The following is a 9,114-nucleotide window of genomic DNA, read 5'->3' as shown; positions in this document are numbered from 1 at the left end:
TCAATTTTTAAGTGAACGGTAGAAATTTTATTGAGTAAACTATAAGAGGTTGCTGTAAATCACATATGATAGGTTGGATTTCTCCCAGCCATATTTGTTTAGTAGGAGTACAAAAGGCTTATTGTACTAATCATTTGCCTCCTTGTATGTTGGTCTTTTTTGCTGTGTGCCATTGCATTATCTAAAACTTATCCATGACATTTTGAGCTTCCTCTAACGGGTGTCCAAAAGAGAATACTACAAGTCTTCTCCCATAGACTTTGGGATGCCACCTGCCCTATATGATTACTGATTACATATATAAATTTTACTTCACTTTTTTTTGGATTCTTTCTAAAGTAAAACTCTTTAGAAACTCTTATAGATATAGAATAATTAAGTTTGGTAGGAAAACAGAACAACTCTAAAATGCTTGATTTGCAAACAGAGCCAATCTAACAAATTTCTGGTGTAATGCGCAATTGTTTCTTTGCCAAAACTCCCACTTTCTCTATGGCAAGGTGCCCTTTAGTGGATGAGTATGTGTTTTGCAGGTTCTTGAAATTGGTGGTATGCCTTTTTAATCAAGCGGAAAGCAATAAATAAGGAGAGAGAGAGAAAAAAAAATTCTAGTATTAATTAAGTAACGAGGGGGAAAAGTAATGTTATTTTATTCTAAAGAAAAATGACATTTAATAATATTTTTTCAACCGTTAAATGTTTTAAAAACCTACAGTATAAAAAAGGTGTAACTTTACAAGAGTTACACCAGGTGTAACTTGAACCCAACCATATATATATATATATAAAAATTATTATTATTGTTGTTGTTGTTATGCAAGGAAACTCGTAAATATTATTATTTTGAATATCATGTAGAAGTAAAAATTTAACAAAAACATAATCATAATCAAAGAAAAACAATTTTTGTTTTTTCTTCCAATCGTTTCTAATCAATTTACATTGTTAGTGAAACAATGATTAAAATTTTATGCATATTATTTTAGTGAAAAATATTACATACGAGGTCCAAAATAATCTTTCAATATATTAAAATTATTTATATAACACTCATAAAGATTATTATATAAATTTTGAGACTATACTTTTGCTTTATTAAATTTTTTTAACCATAATATATATTAGTTTAAAGAATACTACGATATATAAAATTTTAGTATTATAATATTTATATCAATCTTAATGTGAAGGAAAGAAAAAAAAAATATTTGATAGTGATATGCAAATTATGGGAAAAATAAAACATTTTTATGAAAAGATTTCCTTTAAATGTATAGCATTATTTATTTTTATTTTTTATCATGTATGTGAGTTATGAGTTTCAATAAGAATATGTAAAAAAATATGTAACTATTATTTAGTAGATCACACTTGCATAAAACGAAAATAAAATTTATTATTCAAAACATGAATGAAAAAGGTTGTATATAATTTTAGAATAAACATAAAAATTCTAACCCAAATATTGGATGTATAAATGTTGACAGAACTATTAGAAACTTCTATATACATAGTAAATTCCAAAATCATGCAAATATGAATAGACATTTGGATCACAATTGGAGAAAAGTTATACGAAATAACAAAACTGAATATGACCCACTAATTGATTCTCCAAACAAATAAAAAAAAATCACCTACTAATCAAAACACCAAAAGAAAAAAAAAATTGCATTAACATCAAAATAATAACAACAAATTTTAAATAATAAAAATATGTAAATCAATTTTTCTCTTCAAGTATCATTCATTCTTGAATTCCATATACAAAGAGCAATCTGTAAAACAAACCAAAGAGTAAAGGTTAGAGATTAATATAAAAATATGTGTGTGCACGCATGCACGAGAGAGAGAGAGAGAGAGAGAGAGAGAGAGAGAGAGAGAGAGAGAGAGAGAGAGAGATACCTTTGATTGTGGAAAAAAAAAAAAAAACAATGCTGAAAAAAAAAATTCTTATCGAATTTCCTAGGCTTGTTAGTTATAATAAGAGGGATAAAAAGATAACTTATTTATATCTACAAATATGAAGGGGAAGAAGGAAAAAAAATGTATTCACTAATAAAGAGGGAATTAAGAAGGTCAAAGGTTGGGGAAGGTGAATGTTTAAGCAATAAACCTTTCATATGCCATATAGTAAATGAAGTCATTCTGAGGTGTCAAATATTTATGATGTGTACAAATCATTATTTGCCATATGGCATTGTATGTTTGCATCGCTCTTAAATATTACATTTGTCATTGATATATGTATTGACAAAGGAATAGGTGTCATCACTTTGTGTATCCACCAGTTGTAGGATCCAACTTTTATAATATACTAGTAAGTTGCCCGTGCGATGCATAGATAATGTTGTAATACTTTATGTAAAACTTTTTTGGAGAATGTTGTACATATATTATAGCATATTTGTTATAAAACTTTATTAGTAATGAGTTCATCATAAGAAGCAGTAATTATAAATTGCAGACTTAAATCCATTATAAATATTTTGTTCAAGTAATGAGCAATAAAAAAAACAACTTTGGAGTTATATTGTATAATAAAATATGATAAAAGCATGTTAATTAATTTCATATTATTGATCTTTATTATGTGATGTAATAAAAAGCTTCATTGCAAAATCTTGTTTTTTTGTTTCTTCAATGCTTTGTTTTTGCAATATGGTGATGCTTGTAAATCTTGTTAAGGGGTATATTATCATCATCTGTTTCTTCATCTTCAACATTTGAAGTTTGGTCCATCCTTATTTGTTCAATTTTGAGATTTCATCACTTTTTCCTTTTGTTGCATCATTTGTGTTAATCACTAATGAATTGGAATTGGAAGATTCTTGACTGAATCTTATAAAGTTTGGACTTGTGGACTTGTCACTAAGATTTTGCATAGGTATCTGCACTTATATTAAATTTAGTGATGTGATAGTTTTTTGCAAATGATTTCACATTTTTTTGTTACTTTATAAGGAATAGTGTAGCAAAAGAGTTAGCATATTAGATTGTGTATTTTTTTCCTTCTACACCTTTTTGTCATTTGATGGTGCATCAAAAATCTTAGCAACTGTGTAATTTTCAAAACCATCCTTTAGATTGAATTTATTTAAATGAAGTAGAAAATGTATTTTCTTCAGATCATGTGGAATTCCTTCTCTAATATCAATCTGCATATGAGGAATAAATTTAATATATATTATGATCAAAAGTTTTACAATAATATAATAATTTAAATAAGTTGTACCTCAGTATGTTTTTCAGTAAGATCTCTTGCAGATTTATTTAGGATTTTCTTAGCATCTCGATCAAATATTAAAAAATAAAAAAAGTTGTTTTGTTAGTTGCATTAAAAACTTCAATTTGAATCATGTATCTGAAGTAGTTTGCAATTGTATATATGGTAATTATAGTGAGATGAATATATTATAAATATTTAGAGAGTATGTAGTTAATGTGAGTGCCTTTAACTTTGGGATAGAGAGATTCGTTTTTATTTCACATTTTGCACACCAAAATGATCTTGATTGTGGTTTGATCTTCCTTCCATAAAGCACACTATTATGATCCTAATATCCCACATGGATTAAGTGTAAACTTAACCATGTGTTTATAAGCTCTTGGGCACCCTCCCTTTGCAAGCTGTTTTTCAAGGGTGAGTTCTACCTATGGGTTTTTAACATTTAGTATTAGAGCCAACCACCATGTTGAGTAATCAGACGTAGCTCATTGAGAATGGGATCAAATGAGTTGCGGCTTTGTGATCGGATCTTGGAGGGGGCGACCTAGAGGCTAGATTAAAATTACTGATAGGTGAGTGGAGGCATCAAAAAGAGAAAGGGCTACCATTGGGTTAGTGTCGCTAGAGTGAGCCATTGTAGACATCGGCTACAGAACGTGGTAGTATGTTATGATCCTAATGTCTCATATGGATTAAGTGTAAACTTAACCATGTGTTTATAAGCTCTTGGGCACCCTCCCCTTGCAAGCCAATCCCCTTGCAAGCCAATTTTCAAGGGTGAGTTCTACCCATGGGTTCTTAACACACACATGAAATGTAATACCAACCCGTCTTTGTATCGATGTTGATTTGCAATATCGTAGTAGTTCACATCATGCAATGAACTTTGAAGTTAATAAGATTTTTTTTTTTTTTTTAATGTAAATAGTATGATGTATTATTATTTTTTCATGTAAATGATGGGTATACTTTGAAATGATTAATAAACATGTTTCGTTGGATCCCATTCAATGCATTTGATCTCTTCTATTGTCTTCATATTCTTTAAAGATAAATCCTCCTATGAAAATTTTTTTGCATCTATTTTTTATCTTTCTTGAACAGAACCATGTTTTTGACCGTTCCAATCATTGAATTTTTTAAAAGAAAATATTATGTAAATGGTATTTTGTGAGAGAGTATATGATATTTATCAAAATTTTTTTGTTATTAATAATTTTAAAAATATGCATTTGTCAATTATTTCAACCACCTCAAGAATCTTAAGATTTATATATATTTTTGTTGCACTAGTTGATGACAAAGAGAATTTGCTTACATAAATTGCATAGAAAATTATTAGTAAACAAAAATGTACTTAATTGAATTGAGAAAAAAGGAAGATGTGCTTTCATGAGCATGAGATTTTCAAGAAGTATCATTTGCACGTGGGAGAGGTGGAAGAGTGTTTGTAAGTGGGTAAGAGTTTTGGCTTTGACCTACACATAGGAAGGATTAGACCTGGGTCAGAGTATGTAAAATAATAACTGGGTTTGGGCTTTTCATAAGATTTGGTTTGTTTTTAAAAGGTACCCACTTTGTAGAGAATAACATTTGGGCTAATTGTTAAGAGCATCCCATATTTTATATAATAGTAAAAAGAAGTTACTATAATTTATTGGGGTAACAGTAAAAAAAAAAATTAATAAAAAGAGGTTAAAAAGACTAAATGAAAAATTAGAGCGCCACATGACAGGACCTCATGCACTCCCGCATGAGATCTTTGCTTTTATATAGATACTAGTTGAAGGCCCGTGCATTACACGGTTTTATGTTAAAAGTTGTAGTATATATATAATTATTATAAACAAATAAGTAATTATTATAACGAAAGGAATAAATTGCATTGGTATAACAATCATCAAATATAAAATGATAGCACCTTAATACAAAATTATCTTCTAACATACCAATTGTGCTATAATATCATTTGTAGTTACATGTATCAAACTATTTGCATATAAATTTTATATCTAATAAATCTACAATATAAGTGATTTGCAGTATTGTTAACAACAATATTAATGATTAAAATCTTTAGACAAAGTAACATAAAATTGGCCACTTTTTAAAGATAGAACTATTCAAGGAATAAAACCTTCGTTCTAATTTTAAAAAAATTGCAAAGTTCTACATCTAGATTAAAAACCTTCCTTAGGATGCTTGAAATCTTTTTTGATAAACCTAAAAAAAAAAAATCAAGAAAAAAATTAAACAGAGTTAAAAAAAACAAAGTACCATATAGATTGCAAAATTGTATGTGAATTTAATAGTCTATAATTGGAATTTACTACGACAACTTACACATATATTGGACAACAAAATAATTAAATTGGATCAAACCATTAACATATGAATTAGATCAAACATAAGGAAATTACCCCCTAAGGAAATTAGCTTAAACAAAAGGCAACAAATACATAAAACGTATTATAATAAAAAATTAGAGTAAAAAATACACACCTACATGATTGTAGGTAGAAAAATGGAAGCCTAAATAAAAAAAAATGTACAATAAGTTGAAGAATGAAAAACTACACCAATGAACGGTGTATAAAAATAGAAGCTAATCTTTTTAAGAGCAAGTCTCTGCAACAGCACCACCTTTCAAATAGTATTTTTTGATAGTATGGGTGTGATTTAATTTGGGTTTTATTTTGTGTTGTTGTGTTCAAAGGTTTTTGTTATGTTTTAGGATTACGTTTTTGTGCTTTGGTTTTGTTCTTGTGTTTGAATTTTGTGAGTCTGTGTTCTTGCGTTAGTTGCGTGTATTGTTTTTTAGTTGCGTTAGTTGTGAATGAATTAGAGTCCTAATTAAACTAATATTAATCTGTGGTTATTTATTTCAATTTTTTTTAGAGATACACTTACTTTATGATAACAATGAATTAGAGTCCCTTGGTAGTATACTATTCCTTTTTAGTTCTTTAAAAATCTAAAAATTTAATAAAATTTCTGCAATTTGTTGAAGCCACGTGGCGTAACCACGGTGTCTAAGCCCAAATTTTATTATATAGTATATGATATATATTGATTGATTATAGATAAATAGGGAGAATTACACTCTCCCCCCTTGAGGTCTGGGAAAATGACACTCCACTCCAAACCTAAAGGAATAAATTTTTATAAGAATCTCTTTACAAAATTTTAACTATGATTAATAAATAAAAAAGACTGATAAATTTAAAATAGAAATTCAAAATTTATTAAGTACCAAAACATTTGCAATGACAAATCTCTCCATAACCCATTGAAAAAAGAAAAAAAGAAGAAGCAAAATTCATACTTAAATTTTTAAATACATTTTAATTAAAAATTTAAAACAATGAATTTTAATTCTGAAAAATGGAGGATAATCTTTGAAATTTGCCTTAAACAAAAGGCAGGTTAGCACATGACATTTTTAATACTATTAAACAAAGTTTGGTTAATCGGATTTTAAGGGGGAAAAATATTTTTTCCCTTCAAGTTTTGGGTGGAGTATCATTTCCCTAAACCTCAAGGGAGGTGGGTGTAATTAGTGCTAAATAATATAATAGATAGATGAATGTATGAGTGCAATGACTAAACAAATGGAAAAAGTAGAAACAAAAAAAATAAATAAATAAATAAAGAAAGAAGGATTGGACAACCTTAGATAGAGAAACAAAAATGATGTTTTAAAGCTATTCATAAAGGATTGGACAACCGTATATAGAGAAACAAAAATGATGTTTTAAAGATACTAATAACTTCTATATTTACATTTTCATATTTGGTGAATCAAATTCATAATTATCACTTTCTCAAAAAAAAAAAAAATCATAATTATCAAATGGTGAAATGTGAATAGTAAATAGGCACATATATAGGCGTAAATAGTTGTTGGGTGTTGCAATATTTGGTGTTTGAATTGTGGAGTTGTCCTCCGTAACCACTTCTCAAAAAAAAAAAAAAAAAAAAAAAAAAAAAAAAAAAAAAAAAAAAAAAAAAAACCTAATAGCATTGGTTTCTCATTGGAATCCAACAATTCCCATCCGGGGACAAAACATTGACATAATGGAATCTCCAAACTCGAGATCCCTCATACCTTGTTTTGGGGCAACATACGAGCCAGAGGCAGCATAAGTTGTCCATTTCAAGGAAAAGTTATAACATAAAAAATAATCCAATACTCCTATTTTGACACAACAAACTCTTAGGCATTTCTCTTTTGAGGGATCAGCTTCAATATCCACAAGATTATAAATCTTTGCCCACTGCAAGAAAAAAATGAAATCAAATAAACATTTTGGCCATTGGTTACTGGTAAAGAGGTGAGGTGCGATTTTTAAATTATATGTATCATAGCATAGAAATAAAATAAAATTAAAAAAAAAATATAATTTAGAGATATTAAAATAAAAAAAAAAATATATATATAGGATAAAGATACACTAAAACAATGCCCTGTAATGTATCCCATCTTCCCAGGAGAAAATTGGCCTTTGCCCCTTTCGCGCAAAAAATCCAGCATTTTGCCCCCTTTCCCAAACTAATTAGGGAAATGCCCCTGTTTTGAAACTCGATTTTCTCAAAATCGAGTTTTAATGTAAAACTTAATTTGTAGAAAATCGAGTATGGGACAATCAAACTTATATATATATATATATATATATAATAAAAAATAAAAACCTTGCATGGAACTCGAGTTCATGGAGCTCGAGTTCCATTTAAAACACCACTATAGGGCTCCCTAAACATAGCTATAGGTATGGGGCGATCAAAAAAAAAAACATGGAACTCGAGCTCATGGAGCTTGAGTTCCATTTAAAACGCCACTATAGGGCTCCCTAAACGCAGCTATAGGTATGGGGCGATCAAACTTAAAAATAAAAATAAAATAAAAATAAAAAATTTGCATGGAACTTAAGCTCCATAAACTCGAGTTCCATGCAATTTTTTATTATTTTTTTTAATAATTTCAGTTTGTTATAACTCGATTGTCCAAAAATCAAGTTTTAAATTGAAACTCGATTTTTAGAAAATCAAGTTTCAAAACAGGGAGATTTCCCTAATTAGTTTGGGAAAGGAGACAAAATGCTGGATTTTTTTTTTTAAAAAAAAAAAAAAGGGCAAAAGCCCATTTCCCCCCATCTTCCCAAATAAAAGTGTTAGAAAAGTCCCTAACGTTACTTGCCTCCAATTCGGTTGTCAAACTAATCTAAAGGTAAATTCATTGGTTTTGTGTGAAACATAACACACACATGTAATGGTATTTGTTTGTTATGTGGTGGTACTGATGATTTATGATTGACTTATGTTGAGGTCTAAAAAATCATAACACCAAGGCTCAAAGAAATAGTACGATGGGCCAATCCCATGGAGGTACAGGCCTTAGAGCCCATGAAACAAAGGGAAGAAACAAAAAGGCCCAGCTCGCCAAGATCAGAGGATAAAAAGAAAGAGTCCAGTGGAATGGATTGGGCCAGGATCCCCAGAGGCTGCCAAAGGTTTGGGATCCTCAGGACGCGCAGCACGGTTGAAGTGGGATTGAGACAACTCAAAAGGGGTGCCACAAAACACAAGAAACGAAGGGCAGATATGTCCTTCTCAAACACCCAGTGATGTAACAAAGAACCAGAAGGCTTGGAGAGCAACAACTCGTGAACAAAAGGCTGGTACCTCGGGGAACCCAGGAAGAAGAACCATAAGGGGAAGTAGTTGGGAAAACCTTCAACTTGGCAGGGATGGATTCGGCTCACTCGGGAAAAATAACAAAAAGGAAGGACAGCCAAAAAACTGAGTCTAAAAGGTAAGAAACCTTGAAAGAAGAGAGATTGAAGGTCAGCTTTCCAAGGACACCCCGGAATAGAAAGGCAGCAAGT

The sequence above is a fragment of the Quercus lobata genome, chromosome 2 (assembly GCF_001633185.2).
Source record: "Quercus lobata isolate SW786 chromosome 2, ValleyOak3.0 Primary Assembly, whole genome shotgun sequence".
NCBI classification, from domain to species: domain Eukaryota; kingdom Viridiplantae; phylum Streptophyta; class Magnoliopsida; order Fagales; family Fagaceae; genus Quercus; species Quercus lobata.
The sequence above is the reverse complement of the archived record's forward strand: the minus strand, read 5'-3'. Positions refer to the sequence as shown.